This window comes from Balaenoptera acutorostrata, chromosome 3 (genome assembly GCF_949987535.1).
Source record: "Balaenoptera acutorostrata chromosome 3, mBalAcu1.1, whole genome shotgun sequence".
Taxonomy (NCBI): Eukaryota; Metazoa; Chordata; class Mammalia; order Artiodactyla; family Balaenopteridae; genus Balaenoptera; species Balaenoptera acutorostrata.
In genome coordinates, this window is record NC_080066.1 from 146,401,665 (window position 1) to 146,424,151 (window position 22,487).

Sequence of the window (22,487 nt, forward strand, 5' to 3'; positions counted from 1 at the left end):
GGAACAAGATAAAACCCCACAAAAACAACTAAATGAAGTGGAGATAGGAAACCTTCCAGAAAAAGAATTCAGAATAATGATAGTGAAGATGATCCAGGACCTCAGAAAAAGAATGGAGGTAAAGAACGGGAAGATGCAAGAAACGTTTAACAAAGACCTAGAAGAATTAAAGAACAAACAAACAGAGATGAACAATACAATAAGTGAAATGAAAAATACACTAGAAGGAATCAATAACAGAATAACTGAGGCAAAAGAACGGATAAGTGACCTGGAAGACAGAATGGTGGAATTCACTGCCACGGAACAGAATAAAGAAAAAGGAATGAAAAGAAAGAAGACAGCCTAAGAGACCTCTGGGACAACATTAAACGCAACAACATTCTCATTATAGGGGTCCCAGAAGAAGAAGAGAGAGAGAAAGGACCTGAGAAAATATTGGAAGAGGTTATAGTTGAAAACTTCCCTAGCACGGGAAAGGAAATAGCCATCCAAGTCCAGGAAGCACAGAGAGTCCCAGGCAGGATAAATCCAAGGAGAAACACGCCAAGACACATAGTAATTAAACTGACAAAAATTAAAGACAAAGAAAAATTATTGAAAGCAACAGGGGAAAAATGAAAAATAACATACAAGGGAACTCCCATAAGGTTGACAGCTGATTTCTAACCAGAAACTCTACAAGCCAGAAGAGAGTGGCACGATATATTTAAAGTGATGAAAGGGAAGAACCTACAACCAAGATTACTCTACCCAGCAAGGATCTCATTCAGATTCGATGGAGAAATCAAAAGCTTTACAGACAAGCAAAAGCTAAGAGAATTCAGCACCACCAAACCAGCTCTACAACAAATGCTAAAGGAACTTCTCTAAGTGGGAGACACAAGAGAAGAAAAAGACCCACAAAAACAAACCCATAACAATTAAGAAAATGGTAATAGGAACATATATATCAATAATTACCTTAAATGTGAATGGATTAAATGCTCCAACCAAAAGACACAGGCTCCCTGAATGGATACAAAAACAAGAGCCGTGTATATGCAGTCTACAAGAGACCCACTTCAGACCTACGGACACATATAGACTGAAAGTGAGGGGATGGAAAAAGATATTCCATACAAATGGACATCAAAGGAAAGAGGAGTAGCAATACTCATATCGATAAAATAGACTTTAAGATAAAGAATGTTACAAGAGACAAGGAAGGACACTACATAATGATCAAGGGATCAATCCAAGAAGAAGATATAACAATTATAAATATAAATGCACCCAACACAGGAGCACCTCAATACATAAAACAACTACTAACAGCTATAAAAGAGGAAATCGACAGTAACACAATAATAGTGGGGGACTTTAACACTTCACTTACACCAATGGACAGATCATCCAGACAGAAAACTAATAAAGAAACACAAGCTTTAAATGATACAATAGACCAGATAGAGTTCATGGATATTTATAGGACATTGCATCCGAAAACAGCAGATTATACTTTCTTCTCAAGTGCACACAGAACATTCTCCAGGATAGATCAAATGAAGCCTCGGTAACTTTAAGAAAACTGAAATCACATCAAGCATCTTTTCTGACTACAACGCTATGAGATTGGAAATCAATTACAGGGAAAAAAAAACGTAAAAAACACAAAAACATGGAGGCTAAACAATACGTTACTAAATAACCAAGAGATCACCGAAGAAATCAAAGAGGAAATCAAAAAATACCTAGAGACAAATGACAACGAAAACATTATGATCCAAAACCTATGGGATGCAGCAAAAGCAGTACTAAGAGGGAAGTTTATAGCAATACAATCCTACCTCAAGAAACAAGAAAAATCTAAAATAAACAATCTAACCTTACACCTTATAGGAACTAGAGAAAGAAGAACAAAATCCTAAGTTAGTAGAAGGAAATCATAAAGATCAGAGCAGAAATAAATGAAATAGAAACAAATAAAGCAATAGCAAAGATCAATAAAACTAAAAGATGGTTCTTTGAGAAGATAAATGAAATTGATAAATCTTTGGCCAGACTCATCAAGAAAAAGAGGGAGAGGACTCAAATCAATAAAATTAGAAATGAAAAAGGCGAAGTTACAACAGACACCACAGTAATACAACACATCCGAAGAGACTACTACAAGCAACTCTATGCCAATAAAATGGACAACCTGGAAGAAATGGACAAATTCTTAGAAAGGTATAAACTTCCAAGACTGAACCAGGAAGAAACAGAAAATATGAACAGACCAATCACAAGTAATGAAATTGAAACTGTGATTAAAAATCTTCTAACACGCAAGAGGGAAGAGATATGGGAACATATGTATATGTACAACTGATTCACTTTGTTATAAAGCAGAAACTAACACACCATTGTAAAGCAATTATACTCCAATAAAGATGTTAAAAAAAAATCTTCTAACAAAAGTCCAGGACCAGATGGCTTCACAGGTGAATTCTATCAAACTAACACCCATCCTTTTCAAACTCTTCCAAAATATAGCAGAGGAAGAAATACTTCCAAACTCATTCTATGAGGCCACCATCACCCTGATACCAAAACCAAATAAAGATACTACAAAAAAACAAAATTACAGACCAATATCACTGATGAGCATAGATGCAAAAATCCTCAACAAAATACTACTAAACAGAATCCAACAACACATTAAAAGGATCATACACCATGATCAAGTGGGATTTATCCCAGGGATGCAAGGATTCTTCAATATATGCAAATCAATCAATGTGATACACCACATCAACGAATTGAAGAATAAAAACCATATGATCATCTCAATAGATGCAGAAAAAGCTTTTGACAAAATTCAACACCCATTTATGAAAGAAACTCTCCAGAAAGTGGGCATAGAGGGAACCTACCCCAACATAATAAAGGCCAGATACAACAAACCCACAGCAAACATCATTCTCAATGGTGAAAAACTGAAAGCATTTCCTCTAAGATCAGGAACAAGACAAGGATGTCTACTCTCGCCACTATTATTCAACATAATTTTGGAAGTCCTAGCCACGGCCATCAGAGAAGAAAAAGAAATAAAAGGAATCCAAATTGGAAAAGAAGAAGTAAAACTGTCACTGTTTGCAGATGACATGATACTATACATAGAGAATCCTAAAGATGCCACCAGAAAACTACTAGAGCCAATCAATGAATTTGGTAAAGTTGCAGGATACAAAATTAATGCACAGAAATGTCTTGCATTCCTATACACTAACAACGAAAGATCAGAGAGAGAAATTAAGGAAACAATCCCATTCACCATTGCAACAAAAAGAATAAAATACCTAGGAATAAACCTACCTAAGGAGCTAAAAGACCTGTACTCAGAAAACTATAAGACACTGCTGAAAGAAATCAAAGCTGACACAAACAGATGGAGAGATATACCATGTTCTTGGATTGGAAGAATCAACATTGTGAAAATGACTCTACTACCCAAAGCAATCTACAGATTCAATGCAATCCCTATCAAATAACCAGTGGCATTTTTTACAAAACTAGAACAAAAAAATCTTAAAATTTGTATGGATACACAAAAGACCCCAAATAGCCAAAGCAGTCTTGAGGGAAAAAAACGGAGCTGGAGGAATCAGACTCCCTGACTTCAGACTATACTACAAAGCTACAGTAATCAAGACAATATGGTACTGGTGCAAAAACAGAAATATAGATCAATGGAACAGGATAGAAAGCCCAGAGATAAACTCACGCACCTATGGTCAACTAATCTATGACAAAGGAGGCAAGGATATACAATGGAGAAAAGACAGTCTCTTCAATAAGTGGTGCTGGGAAAACTGGACAGCTGCATGTAAAAGAATGAAATTAGAACACTCCCTAACACCATACACAACAATAAACTCAAAATGGATTAGAGAGACCTAAATGTAAGACCGGACACTATAAAACTCTTAGAGGAAAACATAGGAAGAACACTCTTTGACATAAATCACAGCAAGATCTTTTTTGACCCACCTCCTAGAGTAATGGAAATAAAAACAAAAATAAACAAGTGGGGCCTAATGAAACTTAAAAGCTTTTGCACAGCAAAGGAAACCATAAACAAGACGAAAAGACAACCCTCAGAATGGGAGAAAATATTTGCAAACTAATCAACAGACAAAGGATTAATCTTCAAAACATATAAACAGCTCATGCAGCTCGATATTAAAAAAACAAACAACCCAATCCAAAAATGGGCAGAAGACCTAAATAGACATTTCTCCAAAGAAGACATACAGATGGCCAAGAAGCACATGAAAAGCTGCTCAACATCACTAATTATTAGAGAAATGCAAATCAAAACTACAATGAGGTATCACCTCACACCAGTTAGAATGGGCATCATCAGAAAATCTACTAACAACAAATGCTGGAGAGGGTGTGTAGAAAAGGGAACCCTCCTGCACTGTTGGTGGGAATGTAAATTGATACATCCACTATGGAGAACAGTATGGAGGTTCCTTAAAAAACTAAAAATAGAACTACCATATGACCCAACAATCCCACTACTGAGCATACACCCAGAGAAAACCATAATTCAAAAAGACACATGCACCCCCAATGTTCATTGCAGCGCTATTTACAATAGCCAGGTCATGGATGCAACCTAAATGCCCATCGACAGATGAATGGTTAAAGCAGATGTGATATATATATATATACGTATATATATATATATGTGTATATATATATATATATATATATATATATACGTATATATACATACAATGGAATATTACTCAGCCATAAAAAGGAACGAAATTTGGTCATTTTTAGAGATGTGGATGGATCTAGAGACTGTCATACAGAGTGAAGTTAGTCAGAAAGAGAAAAACAAATATCATATATTAACGCATATATGTGGAACCTAGAAAAATGGTACAGATGCACCAGTTTGCAAGGCAGAAATAGAGACAGAGATATAGAGAACAAACGTATGGACGCCAAGGGGGGAGTGTGGTGGGGATAGTGGTGGTTGTGGGATGAATTGGGAGATTGGGATTGACATATATACACTAATATGTATAAAATAGATAACTAATAAGAACTTGTATAAAAAGTAAATTAATTAAATTAAATTAAGAAAAAATTTAACAAAATTAAGCCAACTGATTAAATATATCATTATAATAAATGATTTTGGTGACTGAATGAAAAAAAAAAAGAATAAGGACAAGTAGTTAATGCATACAGTGTCGGGCACTGTTCTAAGCACTTTACATATGTTTCATTTAGTCCCTATAACCACTGGAGGTAGCTAATTTTATTATCCTCAATTTATAGATGAGGAAATTGAGTCTTAGAGAAATTAAGTAACTTTCTTCTGATTAAACATCAAGTAAATGTTAGGGCTGTTTGTTCAAACTCAGGCAGAGAGAGAAGTAAAATATTGCATGTGAGAGCCCTGGAACACTCCAACTTTTAGCATTCAGGGGGATATAAAAAAGAACCAGCGAAGGAGACTGAACAGGAGGATCCAGTGGGTAGGACAAGAAGCTAGAGTGGTATTGCAGGAGCCCAGAGGACAAAATGGAGAAAATGCTCAACGGTGTCAAACGCTGCTGGCAGGTCAAGGAAGATGAGGACTGAGCATTGACCTTTGCATTTAGGAAAGTGGCTCTTGAGAAAGGCTGTTTTGACTCAGTGGTGGAGTTAAATCTCAATCAGAGTGAGTGCAAGAGAGGCTAGAAGAGGCATTAGAGTTCAGCTCTTTGGAGTTCAGCACAGGTACCACTCCAGACTCAGTCACAGACAGGTATTCACATATGGATATGAATCAAAGTGACAGGTGAGATTAACACACTAACAAAATAGAGATTTGATCGGGAGCTTGGTGAGGAAAAGATGTGGGTCACTTTATAGCCCTGTTCAAGGAGAACAAATTTGATTTCCTTTCTCTTGGCATTCAGTCTTGGACTTCCCTTCATTAGAAAAATTTCCAAGCTCCAAATTTGCCTACTACCTCTCTGCAAAATAAAAATTCTCCTGGGTCATGTTTTATTTATCTATACATCTTCAGCCTAGCAAAGGACCAACTAAGAAGGGTACAGGGCTTCCCTGGTGGCGCAGCGGTTGGGAGTCTGCCTGCCGGTGCAGGGGACACGGGTTCGAGCCCTGGTCTGGGAGGATCCCACATGCCGCGGAGCAACTAGGCCCGTGAGCCACAACTACTGAGCCTGTGTGTCTGGAGCCTGTGCTCCGCAACGGGAGAGGCCGCAACGGGAGAGGCCGCGACAGTGAGAGGCCAGCGCACCGCGATGAAGAGTGGCCCCCGCTCGCCACAACTGGAGAAAGCCCTCGCACAGAAACGAAGACCCAACACAGCCAAAAATAAATAAATAAATTAATTAATTAATTTAAAAAAATTAAAAAAAAAAGAAGGGTACAAATAAAAGTGTGATAAATGACTAATATCCTACCCTGAAGTTATTGCAGACTACTTGCTGTTCCCATATAAGCCCATGTTTGTCTCTGTGGACTGTACTCAAGTCATTCAAATTGATTAAAAATTTTATATCTATCTTTCTAAAGCCATGTGTAAGATCTCGGTTTTCCTATTACTGTGGGTATTTTCATTGTAGTTTACTCTCTGTCCCTCTCTCTACCCCCCGGTCATTAGAAGTTAGTAAAGCTTCTCTTAGTATAAGACTACCTTTCTCTAAGTCCATAGAGCACCTTATTTTCATTTACCATATTTTCCCTTGTATCTTACCTATATGAACTTGCCTTACTTTTCGCTTTCCTCACCTTTTTATAGTCCAGGACAGGAGCTGTCACATGTTTTGATTCCCTACAGCCCAGTTCTTAGCACATAGGAAGTACTCAGTATACATTTTTTAAAATAATGAGTGAATATTTATTAAAGTCAGTTGAGTTGAATGATACTGACCTATACTGAATGATACTGGTGCTAACTCAGACAGTGGGACCTCCCATTCCACATGGCAACAACTGCATAGTGTTCTTAGCTTAGGGACATAATATTTTTAGATAGGTTTATGAAAGGTTAAGAAGTACTATAAAATATCAAAATAATAATAACTAAACCCAATTAAATTAGAAAAGTTCATGGTTTGTTCGTTTGCTTTCTGGGTTTTTTTGCATTGATAAAAATTTTAGATATTTGTTTAATAATTAATGTACCTACTAATTTGTTGTTTCATAACTTCTCATATCTGAATCAGTGAGTATTCTTCTTTTAATTTACATTATTTCTGATCATCTGGTTCATACAATTATAAGCTGATTAGGCTATTAATTCAGTTACGAAAACTCAGATTTCACTAGTACACAGAGGTGATAAGACCAAAGGGATATAATAGCCTTAGTTACGAATTTCACATATAACGGTTAATGAATCTTGAAAACTGAGATTTCAGACCTGTTGCAAATATCTGAAATGCAATAATATATTTCCCCCAAGCCTTTAATGAAATAAACAGCACAACATTTTATTACATCAACATGTAATAGAAGTTGTTGTCAGATGATGGACTGAGCAGATGCCAAGATGAGGAAGGAGGAAGGGTATTTACTATGGTTACTCTGCACCGTTCACTTGATTTTACAGTTTGGCTTTCATTATTCATCCAAAGTTCTTAGTTATAAATTTGCCAGGGTGATTCAGTGGGTAAAGTGCCGTCTGACAGGGGGGTTTAAACCACAGATTGCTCATTTCATTCTATCTGGGGATGAATGTTATATTTTCTTAACTCCCTATGCTATCCATGTTAGATTACATATGCAGAGGCTTCCAGAATCTTAAAACTAGAAAAAAGTAAAAGTAGTTAACTTGTTAATTTACACATGAGAAAATTTAGGCCCAGGAAACTTGTCACGCACCCAAATCACGGAACTAGTTAATTTCAAAGCTAAAACTCAAATCCAATCACCTTGCCTCCAGTTTCTATACCTTCCGTTCTTCCAGCTATCCTTCATTTTTTTGCACACGAGACCAGTAATTTGAGTGATTTTGGGATTCCAGGAATGGCTCTATTTACCAGAGAATAAAGTTTTTATTTGCCATAGGTTCTACCCTTTTTTAAGATGAAAATACCTTTAGAAAGTAAAAATAATAATTAACATTTGTATAGCATTTCACAAAGAAATTTCCACATATTTTGAGGTCAGTAGCTGCTATCTCACAGAGAGTTGTCAGCATTTTATTAGGATGGGGTTCTGTGACAGAGGAGTCCAAGCAGCTGGGGAAGCAAGGCTAGGCAGTTGGAGGGTTCATTTGGGTGGGGTCTTTTGCAAAACTGCTTGAGGCCAGGCAGTTGGAAGGGATGGGTAGAGAGACTACTTCTAAGGAGGCCGTTTCTTTGAACAGCTAGATCAGTGGTTCTCAAATGGAGGTGAGTTTGTCTCCCAGAAGATCTTTGACAACGTTTAGAGGCATTTTTGATGGTCACAAATGGGGGTAGTGGTGCTGTTGGTATCTAGTGGGTAAGAGAGCAGGGGTGCGGCTACACATCCTAAATTGCACAGGACAGCCCCCAAAGAAAGAATTATTTGGTCCAAATGCCAATAGCGCTGGGGTTGAGAAACCCCGAGCTAAAGGGGAAAAAAATTCATTGAGGAACCAAAGGAAATTTCTTGAATTATTACTTATTTTATGCATTTAAGAACTTAGAAAATGAACTAGGTCTCTCTTCACACGCACACACAAACCTTTTTTTTTTTTTCCTTTCCTTTTTGGATATGGCTGTTTCCAGGGAATCCTGAAGACTGTTTATCTGGATTTCCTTGCGTTGGATGTGGGTTGAGCCAGGGACTTGAGTTTTGTGAAACAGCTGTGGCCCTTGGCACCTTCCTGTCTGGTTTTCAGAACTCGGTCCTAGTACTAGGTTTGTGGCGTCTTCCGTGGTAGCAGATAATTCTTTTGTGGGACACTACACACATCCAGGTGTTCAGGTATGTCGTGGTTCTTTTTTACACAAATGTTATATTGTGTGATGTGTGTCACAGGACACGAGGAGTCGCCTCAAGAGGAATCAGATTTTCTTCAGGAGCTGACAGACATTCAGGGAGAGAAGAAAAGTCTGTAAGACCGTTAACCCGCCCATTGCGTCTTAAGGAAACCTCACGTCCTCCCATAACCTGGCCCGCGGACTCAAGCCGAAAGCTGTTCCACAGCGACTGAGCGCAAACTTCGCTTTTTCCACTTGAGGCGCGCGAGTGCGCGCGCGATCCGGCCCCCGGAGCTGCGGAGCGGACCAATGAGCGGGCCCTTTCTCCGCGCCGGCTCGGGATTGGGCGAACCGCGCCAGCCTCTCTGCCTAACAGCGTCGGGAGCGCGTGCGCGGTCTCGCGCGGTCTCGAGGTGGAGTCGCTGGGGGCGGCGGCGGCGACGGCGGCGACTGGCGGTGGGGCGGGGGCGGGGACTAAGGATTGTGAGGTGGGGAATCGCGAGTTTCTGGATTCTTTATCCGGTATTTTAAGTGCCGCGGGGGAACTGTCGTTTCTGCAGTGTTTGCGAGAGGCCGGGGCAGGAGAAGCGGAGGCCGCCGTGGCGCGGAGGTAAGAGGCGGACCGGCAGCGGCTCGGTGTGGAGGTCTTAATCAACAGGTCCCAGCGAGCGGCCGGGGGAGGGGCGGCCGGGCTCAACCCCTCCCCCACGCGCCGGGCCCGGGCGGGACCCTGGGCTGCTGCAGGCAGCCGGCGCCGGGCCGGCAGCGGAGGGCGTGAGCCCAACCTTTGTCCCTCGGAGGAACGCTGTCTGGCTGTGCCCGCTCCCTCTGGCTTGGCGAACGACTCACCTCGGCGGGGGTTCCTGCCCGGCCGGCCCGAGGTGCAGGGAGGCGCCTTCTCTCTGCGCCCGCGCTCCCGAGTTCGCGACTCTCCTGACTCCCTCCAGGCAGGGTCCGGGAGATCGGCGGGGCGAAGAACACTTTCCTTTAGAAGACGGAATGTAGTCGGCGTTTCTTTGCCCGACTCAGCTGCTGGTATTCGGCTGCTCGCTGCATTCTTTAAACAAATAAACAAACAACTTGCTTCTTCGTAACCATTTTCAAGAAGAGCCTAATCTTCTTCATGGTTTCTGATAATTTACTGTAAGTTTGCAAGGTGAACTTTGAAGCCTGTAAATTGTTGTAAGCTGCTTTTAATGAGATGCTTTAAACAATCTTTGGTGCAAATTATGTAACTTCCTAATGATAATAACTCACCTCTGTTTAGTTGATGGACATATGGTAAGGTGTTCGGAATTTAGGTTTCGGTCGAAAGGTTTTTCTTGGCATTTGGCGCTGAAATTAAAATCTGATAGCTAGAAGGTTTCTAGAAGTAGTACATAGTGTGTGTTTTGTCTCCATACTCGTTTAGGATTGTGAGAATTTAGATTTGGAAAGCCTGTAGCACAACAATTTTGAAATTTTGATTTTAATGACAAGATGAAAGGAGTTAATATTTCTGTTTTTTTTTAAAGTGTGTATGTTAATGATAGTATTCTAATTATGTCTTTGGATTATACCGGAAGTTAATAACGTAATAAATTCTGCAATAGGAACAAATGGCATGTCGGTTATTGGTGTCTTTGAAGTATTAGTAGTGGGATAATGAAATTGTCAAATAAGCTTTTTGGATTATGAACTACTGATTTTTTACTAGATTCCTGTGGACTTGGCATATTACAATTTTTTTTTTTTTTTTTTTTTTTTTTTTTTATGGCTGCGTTGGGTCTTCGTTGCTGAGAGCAGGCTTTCTCTAGTCGCAGCGAGCGGGGGCTACTCTTCGTTGTGGTGTGCGGGCTTCTCATTGCAGTGGCTTCTCATGTTGCGGAGCACGGGCTCTAGGCGTGCAGGCTTCAGTAGTTGTGGCGCGCGGGCTCAGTAGTTGTGGCGCGCGGGCTCTAGAGCGCAGGCTCAGTAGTTGTGGCGCACGGGCTTAGTTGCCCCGCGGCACTTGGGATCTTCCCGGACCAGGGCTCGAACCTTTGTCCCCTGCGTTGGCAGGCGGATTCTTAACCGCTGTGCCACTAGGGAAGTCCCTATAAGTTTTAAAAGGCTTTTTATACTATTGTAGCAGGTGAAAGCTATTAAATTATAATGTAAGAACTCTGTAGGTGACACAGGCAAAAAATACGGAAAGCAATTTGTCGTTTTATCTTTGTTAAAACAAAATCAAGTAAATCTTACCATGTACTTCAATGACTTTTGGCCAGACTGCTCTGAACTTGACAAGATGGACTCATTAATATTAACTTGTTTAGAATGTTAAAATGCGAAGGGATATGAGGGTTACCCAAGTCAGTAGGGTGAGTTTAGGAGTTTGTATGGTCTTTCTAAATTATTATTATATGATTAAAAAGCTCATCACAGACATGCCAAGAAATTTGGTCCATTTTTTTGTATCAGTGTTCTTGTTGAGTTGGAAATAATCTTAGTCTTTGTATAGTCTAACCTCTTCCTTTTCCAGGAAAAGGAAGGTGAGATTTATAGACAGACTAGTTAGTGGCAGAGTTGGAACTAAGTGCTAACATGCTTGCCTTCAGATTCCAAGTACAGTGTTCTTTTCACTATATACTGTTGTTAAATAAACAAACCAATAAGTTACCCTTCTTTGATTTTTTTTTCCATCATGCATTTTCTTTCCTTTTCTTTTTTAAATAACCACTAACCACAATTAATTCATTCCCTGACTGAAGGGTTGTTTTCAGTTTTTCAATATTTCAAACAATGTTTAATGAACATCCTTGTGCATATCCCCTTGAACACATTTGTGAAGTTTTCCCTAGAATGAATTGCTGGGCCATAGGTTGATGTGCATTTTCACCTTTACTAGCTGCAGCCAAATTATCCTCTAAAGTTGTAACAATTTACATACCTGACAACAGTATATGAGTCATCCTTGTCCAAACTTGGAATTGTCAGATTGGCATTGTCAGATTTTTAAATTTGTGCCAATCTGATGGGTGACAAATGATATAATTATTTTCCTTCTTTCACAGAGGTTTTAACTTTATTTTTAATTTACATGAAGTGAAATTAACTTTTTGTTGTACAGTTGTCTTGACAAATGCATAGAGCTGTGCAACTACCAAAATCAAGATACACAACAGTTCCAGCACCTGAAATTCCCTTGAGCTGCTCTTTTGTAGTCAGCTCTTCCCCCACCCTTCACCCCTGGCATCTGATGTTGTCTTTCCCTGTAGTTTGTCTTTTCTAGAATATCAGGTAATGGAATCATACAGTGTTTAGCCTTTTGAGTCTGGCTTCTTTCATTTAGCGCAATACATCTGAGTGTCCGTCCATGTTGTTGAGTGTATCAGCAGTTCCTTCTGTTGTATTGCTGAATGTAGTATTCCATTGTATGGATGTATCACAATTTATTTATCCATCCACCAGTTGAAAGACATTTGAGTTTTTTGTTTGTTTGTTTGGACTATGAGTAAAGCTGCTATAAATCTTTGCCAACAGGTTTTTACGTGAACATAAGTCTTCATTTCTCTTTTTTTTTTTTTTGTTTTGCATTTTTTAATTGAATAAGGGATTCTTTCAGTTCTATAGTGCTTTACAATTTTCAAAAGTTTCACACACATGATTTTATACAATCACATAGTAACCCTTTTCTTCCCCCTACTGCTATCTTGCCCCTCCATGCTTCCCTCTCCCCGCTGGTAACCACTAGTTTGTTCTCTATATCTGTGAGTCTGCTTCTTTTTTGTTTTATCCACTAGTTTGTTGTGTTTTTTAGATTCCACATATAAGTGAATACATGCAATTCATCCATGTTGCTGCAAATGGCAAAATTTCCTTCTTTTTTATGGCTGAGTACTATTCCATTGTGTATCTATACCACACCTTTCATTTCTCTTGGATAAGCACCTCCAAGTGAAATTTCTGGGAAGTGTATGTTTATTAAAAAAAAAAAAGCAGAAACAAAAAACTGTGGTGCGCCGAATAATGGCCCACAAAGATGTTCTAATCCCTAGAACCTGTGAATAAATTAGGTTACATGGCAAAGGTGAATGAAAGTTGCAGATGGAATTAATCAACTGACTTTAGGGAGTTTATCCTGGGATTATCCAGGTGCTGTGCTGGTGTATCCTGAAGGTCCTTAAAGGGGAAAGAGAAGATAGAGTCAGAAAGATGTAACAATGAAAGCAGGGACAGAGAAATGCAGAGTTCTTGGTTTTGAGGTTTGAGAATTTGGGGCATAAGTTAAGGAATGTGGTGGTCTCTAAAAGCAGGAAAAGGCCAGGAAATGGATTAACCTTTAGAACTCCCAGAAAAGACTGTAGCTCTGCCAGCAACTTGATTTTAGCCCAGAGAGACCTGTGTCAGATGTTTAACCTACAGAACCTGAGAATAATAAATTTACGTTGTTTTAAGCCACTAAATTTGTGGTAATTTTTTAAAGCAGCATAGGAAACTATACACTGTAAAACTGGTTTTCCAAAGAGGCTGAATTGTAGTCCCACTGGCAATGTATGAGTGTTCCAGTTACTTTACATCCTCATCAACACTTGGTATGATCAACCTTTTTAATTTTAGTCACTCTAATAGGTATATAGCAGTATTTCATTGGGGTTTTTATTTGCATTTTTCTCATGAATAATGATGATGATCATCTCTTATGTGCTTATTTGCCATCTGTATGTCTTTGGTGAAGTGTCCAAATTCCAAATCTTTTCCCATTTTTAAATTGAATTTTCTTTTATTTTCTGGCTGCGTTGGGTCTTCGTTGCTGTGCGCAGGCTTTCTCTAGTTGCGGCGAGCAGGGGCTACTCTTGGTTGCGGTGCGTGGGCTTCTCATTGCAGTGGCTTCTCTTGTTGAGGAGCACGGGCTCTAGGCATGCGGGCTCAGTATTTGTGGCTCGTGGACTCTAGAGTGTAGGCTCAGTAGTTGTGGCCCACAGGCTTAGTTGCTCCGCGGCATGTGGGATCTTCCTGGACCAGGGCTCAAACCCGTGTTCCCTGCATTGGCAGGCGGATTCTTAACCACTGTGCCACCAGGGAAGTCCTGAGTTAATTTTTGTATAAAGAAAGGTTTAGGTTGAGTTTCATTTATTCAGTTGTTCCATGACCATTTGTTGAAAAGACTGTTCTTCTCCATGGAATTGCCTTTGTCTCTTGGTCAAAAACCATTTGACTACATTTGTGTGGGTCTATTTCTAGACTCCTGTGTTCCATTGATCTATTTTTTTTGCCAATATCGTAGTGTCTTGATTAATATAGCTTTAAAATTAAGGCTTGAAATCAGGTAATGTGAGTTCTCCAACTTGTTTTTCCTCCAAAACTGTTTTAGCTGTTTTAGTTCTTTTGCTTAAATTTTAGAATCAACTTGTTGATATATCAAAAAAAATTCTGCTAGGATTTTGATTGAGACTTATTAAATCTATAGATTAACTTGATAATTGACATCTTAACAAGATAGAGTTTTCCAATCTATGAACATGGTATTTCTCTCCATTTGTTTAAGTCTTTGATTTCTTTCATGAATGTTTTGTAGTTTTCAACATGTAGATCCTGCAAATATTAGATGTATACCTAAGCATTTCAGTTTTTTAGTCCTATTGTAAATGATCATTTTGAAAAACTTGGGTTTCCAGTTGATCATTGCTAGTATGTAGAAATACAATTGATTTTTGTATGTTGACTTTGTATCCTGCGTTTTTGCTAAACTCATTTATAACTTTTAGGAGCTTTTTCCTGTAGATTTCTTGGGATTTGTCTAAGGAGATAGTCATGTCATCTATGAATAGAGAAATGTTTCTTTCTTTCTAATATGTATGTCTTTTCTTTTTCTTGACTTTTTGCAGTCTAGGAGTTCCAGTGAGATATTGATTAGGAATGTTGAAAGGGAACATCCTTGCCTTGTTCACAATCTTAAAGCATTCAGTCTTTCACCTTTAAAATATAATGTTAGATGTAGGTCATTTTGTAGATTCTCTAAATCAGATTAAGGAAGTTTCCTTCTGAGGTTGCTGAGGGTTTGGGGTTTTTTTTGTTTTTTTTTTTAAATCATGAATGGATGTTGAATTTTGTCAGATGCTTTTCTGCATCTATTGAGGTGACCATTTGAATTTTTTTTCTTTAATCTGTTAATATGGTGAATTACACTGATTAATTTTTAAATGTTGATGCAGCCTTGCATGTTTCTGGGAATAACTCCAGCGTTGTTGCAAACTAAATCATTTTGGATTATTTTTCTTTGACATTAACATTTTTCTTAAAAATAAACAAGGAAACTGAACATAAGATTTTGTGAACCAAAGTGTTTATAAAGTCAGATAAATCAAGGTATTCATTAACAGTTGTGTAAATTTTACATGTTGGTAGGACTTAAGTTTTCTTGATCTGTCTATACTGGAGTTTATAGACTGTACCACTGGAGGACTCTTCTTTAAAATTACTAAATGGAGAAAGAAAATACTATTTGTGGCACTGTACTCAAGCATTCCTCATGCTGGCTTAATTTAGGCAAGTTGTTTAAATGTATTTGGATAGTAAGTATATTTTGAATGAAGATAAAATGATTTAATTAGGAGATTTTTTTACTTGGAATGAAAACAACCCCAGGAAAAAAACAAGCTCCTTCCTCAACACCGGAAGGTCAATTATAGACCCTTGAGTGATCACATAAATGTTTGGCTTGGTCCAAGTATAATGAATTAAGTGAATGTATTAAAAAGTGTGAAGTGAAATATAAAATAAAGTACTTAAAAAGCCAGGCTCTGTTTTGCTATACTGAAGATATTCTTTCGTGAAAAATGTGGGTACATAGTAAAAAGATGCATGCTTATTAAATATACTTTATTATGTTGAATTGTGAAGTTTTTCCTCCATCAGTTCAGGCTACAGAAGACAGTTTAATTATTAAGAATAAGGTTTCATGGGGAGTTCCCTGGTGGTCCAGTGGTTAGGACTCTGTGCTTCCACTGCAGGGGGCACAGGTTTGATCCCTGGTCGGGGAACTGAGATCCCACATGCTGTGCAGCGTGGCTAAAAAAAAAAAAAAAAAGAATAAGGTTTCAGTAACTTCATAATCAAGCTGTTTAATTTTATTATTTTTATAAATTTGGGCTTATATGATTTAACCACTATAAAAATTCAAGCAATTTCTCTCAGATAATTTTAAAGTTCCTTAAGTTATTACTTGTCTCAAAGACCCTAAACATCGAAGTTTTGAGGCCTCTGAGGTTCTTGGCATTATTGATCCTTTAAGGCAGGGGTTGACAAATTTCTTTAAAGGGCAAGATAGTGAATATTTTAAGCTTTGTAGATCATATAATTTCTGTTGCAGGTCCTCAACTCTGCTGTTACAGTGCAAAGATGGCCAAACGAATGTGACTGTGTTCCAGTAAAACTTTGTTTATTCAAAACAATGTATGCCTGATTTGGCCTGTGGGCTTAGTTTGCCTACTTTGGTTTTGGGCAAAAAGTTAGCAGGAGAAATGAAAATAATTATAGTAATGTAGCAGAAAGACCCTTAGGGTCAGCTGAGTTGGGAGGTTATTCCATGCTGTAATTCCCAGCCAAGCCCTCACTTTCCTTATCTATAACATGTGGCCACCTCGGAAGATGATTTAAAAGGTTAAAAATAGGGTATATGGAAGGCACTGAGCAAAATATTCTGTCACATAGTAGATACTCAATAAATATTTTCTCCCACCACCCCACCATTTTATATTATTTTACAGTGTGTAGTATATCTAATTAGTTATTCCAAATATTAGAAATTATAGTTGTGTTTATATTTATAGCTAAATTGCCTTTTGAATTATGCTTTTTGGCCATATAAGTTTTAACTGTTTGGTTTCACAATAGTATCAGAAACGTCACATGAAAAAAATTGAGAATTTGTGTTGAAATATAATTTCATGTTTTGAGGATTTTACATTGTCACAAAAAATGTTTGATAATGTCACTTAAAATGCATTACTTTGATTTGACCTAAGAAGTAGGTTTTCTGTATTTTGTGTGCTTCAGAAGTGCCTTTAAGACTGCATTCATTTAAGTTAATTGACTGCCTTCTGTGAGTGCACTGAACTAGGTGCTCTGCTAGGATTTGGTTGTACTTAAAAAGTACCCATATTTAGGTACTCATTTTTGCGTAATGTTTGGGACATAAGGGAAGCGTCAGAAAGTTGTTTTTCTTTCTTTCTGAATTTCTGTCAAGATAAAGCTGGATTCGAGATTTTTAACTCCCCTCCAAAAAAAAGTTTTGTGCTCCTTCACAGATCAGAGGCCGAGATGCCACATAGGTGGATGTTGAAATAATTTTGCGCCAGTAGTTGGTGGCAGGACTAGGGTTGGATCTCACATACCAGATTCATAATCTTTTTAGTACTCTTTTCATTGCACCATTGCCTGGTTTATTAGCTCTGTTACCACCTGCATCTGGACTCCCAGAAATCTAGTTTTCTTGTCCCACGTTCTCCATTTTCCTCCTAAAGCTTAAACAGAAGCTGTTGCAAAGTCTTATCAAATTTTACTACGAAAACATTATATTATTATTTAAATACAGTTATAGCTTAGAATATAATTGTATTATACTTAATATGAAAGAAAAGTTTGCTGTTTTTAAGCAGATTTTAAAAATTCTTTACGTTGGTTATATTATCTGTATGATATTTATGTATAAGGAGTTGGTTTTCCTTTGTTCTACAAGTAATCATCATTCACTTTTGCACACTTTTGTCTGCCTCAGATTTCCTAACTAGTTTATTCAGAAAATTATAGGTAAATACTGAATACTTACAATGTGAAGACTTTGGGCAGGATATAGAGAAGTATTAGATAAAGTCACTGCCCTCAAAGGTCTGGCTTTGAAATAAGTATGGACAGTCCCTTAGAGATAGGTTGGATTAAGAGAATTTAATAGTTGTTTGAAACGGGCAGAGTCACAGAATTGCTCAAATAATATGCAAATAAATTGTAGGATTGTACTTGTAATGTTACAGAATTATAAGTTTATTTAAAAAAAATAATGTATCACAATTTATTTAACTGTATTACTGTTGGTGAGTTGTTTCTAGCTTTTGGTTATTATGAGTAATGTTACCATGAATGTCTTTGCATGTTTAGTCTATCAAGGTTAATACGTACATGTGTTTCTCTAGGGCTGTGCTCTCTAATATGGTAGCCATTAGCCACATATGACTATTTATTTATTTATTTATTTATCTTTGAGTTTCATTTATTTTTTTATACAGCAGGTTCTTATTAGTTATCTATTTTCTACATATTAGTGTATATATGTCAATCCCGATCATGACTATCTAAATTTAAATTAACTAAAATTAAAAATTCAGCTCTTCAGTTACACTAGCCACATTTCAAGTGCTTCATAACCATATATGGCCAGTGGCTATGTTATTATTGCACAATGCAGATATAGAATATTTCCATTATTGCAGAAAGTTCTATTGGACATCACTGTTCAAAGTATATAATTAGGAATGAAATTGCTGGATGATAGCATAGGGGAATGGTCAACTTACTAGATAATGCCATACTCTTTTAGCATAAACTGTTGAGTTTCTTCAAATTGCCTCACATTGAAAACTGTAAATTCTACTTTATAAATACTGGACATGTAAACTTAACTGTCTATTAATCTTTTGTGAATCTTATGGTGGTTTGGCCCTGTCCCCCAAAACACACACACTGTTGTGCATATCAGGGAATTCATGGAAATTAGATCATGAACCCCAGAGTTAAACCTCTGACCCAAGTGATTTGTCTGAGAACTATACAAATAAGCTGCAGGTGTTTTTCAAAATAATGATTCACTTAAGAGTAATCAGTAGATACCTAAGAGTTTATGAAAGGAAATTTGATGGTTCTTTGTATGCATCTTAAAGGGATAGTGTTCCTTTTATGTCTTATCCTTTTATACTTTTATACTTAATTTTATACTTAAATTTTATAGTGAGAGTAGTAGTGCATTTGGCTAAATTAAGTACTTTTTGCTTTCCCCTAACTCCTACCCAGAACTGTATCCCTTGCCCCATCTCTTAATGTGTCATGCAGTATGCTATATCCTTTGTATATAGTTTTTTTTTAAAATAAATTTATTTTATTTATTTATTTTTGGCTGCATTGGGTCTTCATTGCTGCACGCGGGCTTTCTCTAGTTGTGGCGAACAGGGGCTACTCTTCGTTGTGGTGCGTGGGCTTCTCATGGCGGTGGCTTCTCTTGTTGTGGAGCAAGGGCTCTAGGCGCGCGGGCTTAGTTGCTCCGCGGCATGTGGGATCTTCCTGGACCAGGGCTCGAATCCGTGTCCCCTGCATTGGCAGGTGGATTCTTAACCACTGTACCACCGGGGAAGTCCTGTATATAGTTTTAAACATTAACAACTTTGTGACTGAACAGAGGCGCAGAGAGATTATTTTATCCAGAGTCTTATTGTAACTGATAGCAGGTATTTGAATTCAGTTTGACTCCAAAGCCCTTGGATTTTTCTGCTTTGTATTTTAGCCTGCCTTAAGACTTACCTTGTTTAACACTGTCTTTTTGGTAAGATTAAAATCTTTTGTTAGGAAAACCATCTTTAATTTAGTGTTTAAATTGTACTTGAATTAAAGTGAAGAACTTTGAACCTGTAAATTGTAAGCTCCTTAAGGGTAGGGGCTATGCCTTTTTATTTTAGTATCTCACTGCTTAATATGACACAAGGTAGGTGCAGGTTATCAATTTGCACTTTTTAATCATTTACTTGTTAAACCTTAGCCTTACTTGTGAGTTTCATCCCAGAGACTGTTCTAATCTAGTTACCTCCTGTAACCTGAGAGAATTTGAGATTCAAAACAATTCCATTTATCCTCTGTTGGCTGTAAGTGTGTTTAATGATAGGTGGAGGGTTCTTGATTCACTTTATTTACAAAGATATAAGCATGAACAGATGAATTTGCTCATGGCTTTGACTTGCTTTTTTGTGGGCTCTTACTGATAGACATTATAGTTACAAACCTTGTGCCGATTAAGTACTCAGACTAGTGCTGAAATGCCTTCTTGACTTGTGTGTGACTCTGGGCAGTTTTACCTGTGAAAATCTGATTAGTTATCTGCAGAATAAGGAATGTTGTACTTGTGGGGGGTTGTACTTGTACCTGATTCAGAAGGCTGTAGGGGAGGAAAGAACTTTTTCTCTTTCCTCCTAGGTTCATTGTCCGGGGCCCTGTAAATTAAACTGACAAAAGACAGATTAACAGGAGAAATGGTTTATTACTTATACATATGGAGACCTTCAGAGAAAAGAATTGAAGACCAAAGAAGCAGAGAGACTGAATGATAAATTGTGGAATCGAGACAAGACAAAGGAAAAGAGGCTTTTAAGGGCTGTAAATTGTGGGAAGGTAATTATGTGGGGGGAACTAACAGAATATAAAGCTTATTTTAGTAAGGTTTGTTATGCAGATTTAAGTTGGTGTCATCTGCTTTGATAAGAGTCAACTCCCAGTCCTCTTTATGGTACCTTTACAAACGGAAATTCATGCTAGCTTTAAAAAGGGAAATTCATGCTGTGCTTTTTAAGCCTGATAGGGGAGGACAGTTTTTTTTTCCTGTGTCTGTTTCTTAATTGCCTTTAGCTCAAAATAATCCTTATGCCAAAGTGTCACATTTTGGGGTGGAATATTCTGATCCCCTTCAGAGTCTTTATTTTGAGGATTAATTGAGATGATGTATCAAGAATGATTAGTGAGAGGGCAGACAGCAGAAGCAAGAAGAGCTACAATCCTGCAGCCTGTGGAACAAAAACCACATTCACAGAGAGATAGAAAAGATGAAAAGCAGAAGGCTATGTACCAGATGAAGGAACAAGATAAAACCCCAGAAAAACAACTAAATGAAGTGGAGATAGGCAACCTTCCAGAAAAAGAATTCAGAATAATGATAGTGAAGATGATCCAGGACCTCGGAAAAAGAATGGAGGCAAAGATCGAGAAGATGCATGAAATGTTTAGCAAAGACCTAGAAGAATTAAAGAACAAACACCTAGAAGAATTAAAGAACAGACAAACAGAGATGAACAATACAATAACTGAAATGAAAACTACACTAGAAGGTATCAATAGCAGAATAACTGAGGCAGAAGAACGGATAAGTGACCTGGAAGACAGAATGGTGGAATTCACTGCCACGGAACAGAATAAAGAAAAAGGAATGAAAAGAAAGAAGACAGCCTAAGAGACCTCTGGGACAACATTAAATGTAACAACATTTGCATTATAGGGCTCCCAGAAGGAGAAGAGAGAGAGAAAGGACCCAAGAAAATATGTGAAGAGATTATAGTTGAAAACTTCCCTAACATGGGAAAGGAAATAGCCACCCAAGTCCAGGAAGCGCAGAGAGTCCCAGGCAGGATAAATCCAAGGAGAAACATGCCAAGACACATAGTAATTAAATTGACAAAAATTAAAGACAAAGAAAAATTATTGAAAGCAACAAGGGAAAAACGACAAGTAACATACAAGGGAACTCCCATAAGGTTAACAGCTGATTTCTCACCAGAAACTCTACAAGCCAGAAGAGAGTGGCACGATATATTTAAAGTGATGAAAGGGAAGAACCTACAACCAAGATTACTCTACCCAGCAAGGATCTCATTCAGATTCGATGGAGAAATCAAAAGCTTTACAGACAAGCAAAAGCTAAGAGAATTCAGCACCACCAAACCAGCTCTACAACAAATGCTAAAGGAACTTCTCTAAGCAGGAAACACAAGAGGAGAAAAAGACCCACAAAAACAAACCCATAACAATTAAGAAAATGGTAATAGGAACATACATATCAATAATTACCTTAAACATGAATGGATTAAATGCTCCAACCAAAAGACACAGGCTCGCTGAATGGATACCAAAATAAGACCCATCTATATGCTGTCTACAAGAGACCCACTTCAGACCTACGGACACATATAGACTGAAAGTGAGGGGATGGAAAAAGATATTCCATGCAAATGGAAATCAAAAGAAAGCTGGAGTAGCAACTCGTATCAGATAAAATAGACTTTAAAATAAAGAATGTTACAAGAGACAAGGAAGGACACTACATAATGATCAAGGGATCAATCCAAGAAGAAGATATAACAATTATAAATATATGTGCACCCAACATAGGAGCACCTCAATACATAAGGTAACTGCTAACAGCTATAAAAGAGGAAATCGATAGTAACACAGTAGTAGTGGGGGAGTTTAACACCTCACTTACACCAATGGACAGATCATCGAAACAGAAAATTAATAAGGAAACACAAGCTTTAAATGACACAATAGACCAGATAGATTTCATTGACATTTATAGGACATTCCATCCAAACACAGCAGATTACACTTTCTTCTCAAGTGCTTATGGAACATTTTCCAGGGTAGATCATATCTTGGGTCACAAATCAAGCCTTGGTAAATTTAAGAAAATTGAAATCATATCAAGTATCTTTTCCGACCACAACACTATGAGACTAGATATCAATTACAGAAAAATTCTGTAAAAAG

General features: G+C 37.8%; 1 protein-coding gene across 8 annotated transcripts in view; it reads left to right on the plus strand.

The window, feature by feature from the left end:
• Positions 1-9,404: 9,404 nt before the first annotated feature.
• Positions 9,405-22,487, plus strand: part of PALS1 (protein associated with LIN7 1, MAGUK p55 family member) — a 102,290-nt gene continuing 89,207 nt past the window's right edge. For 3 of the 8 annotated variants that reach the window (XM_007184319.2, XM_057543438.1, XM_057543439.1), the window contains exon 1: positions 9,405-9,561. The gene's annotated coding sequence lies outside the window, so the exon portion shown is untranslated. Of the gene's footprint in view, positions 9,562-9,688; positions 10,095-22,487 lie in introns of those variants that run through there. The other 5 variants (XM_007184320.2, XM_007184321.2, XM_057543440.1 and 2 more) reach the window with 5 other exon arrangements.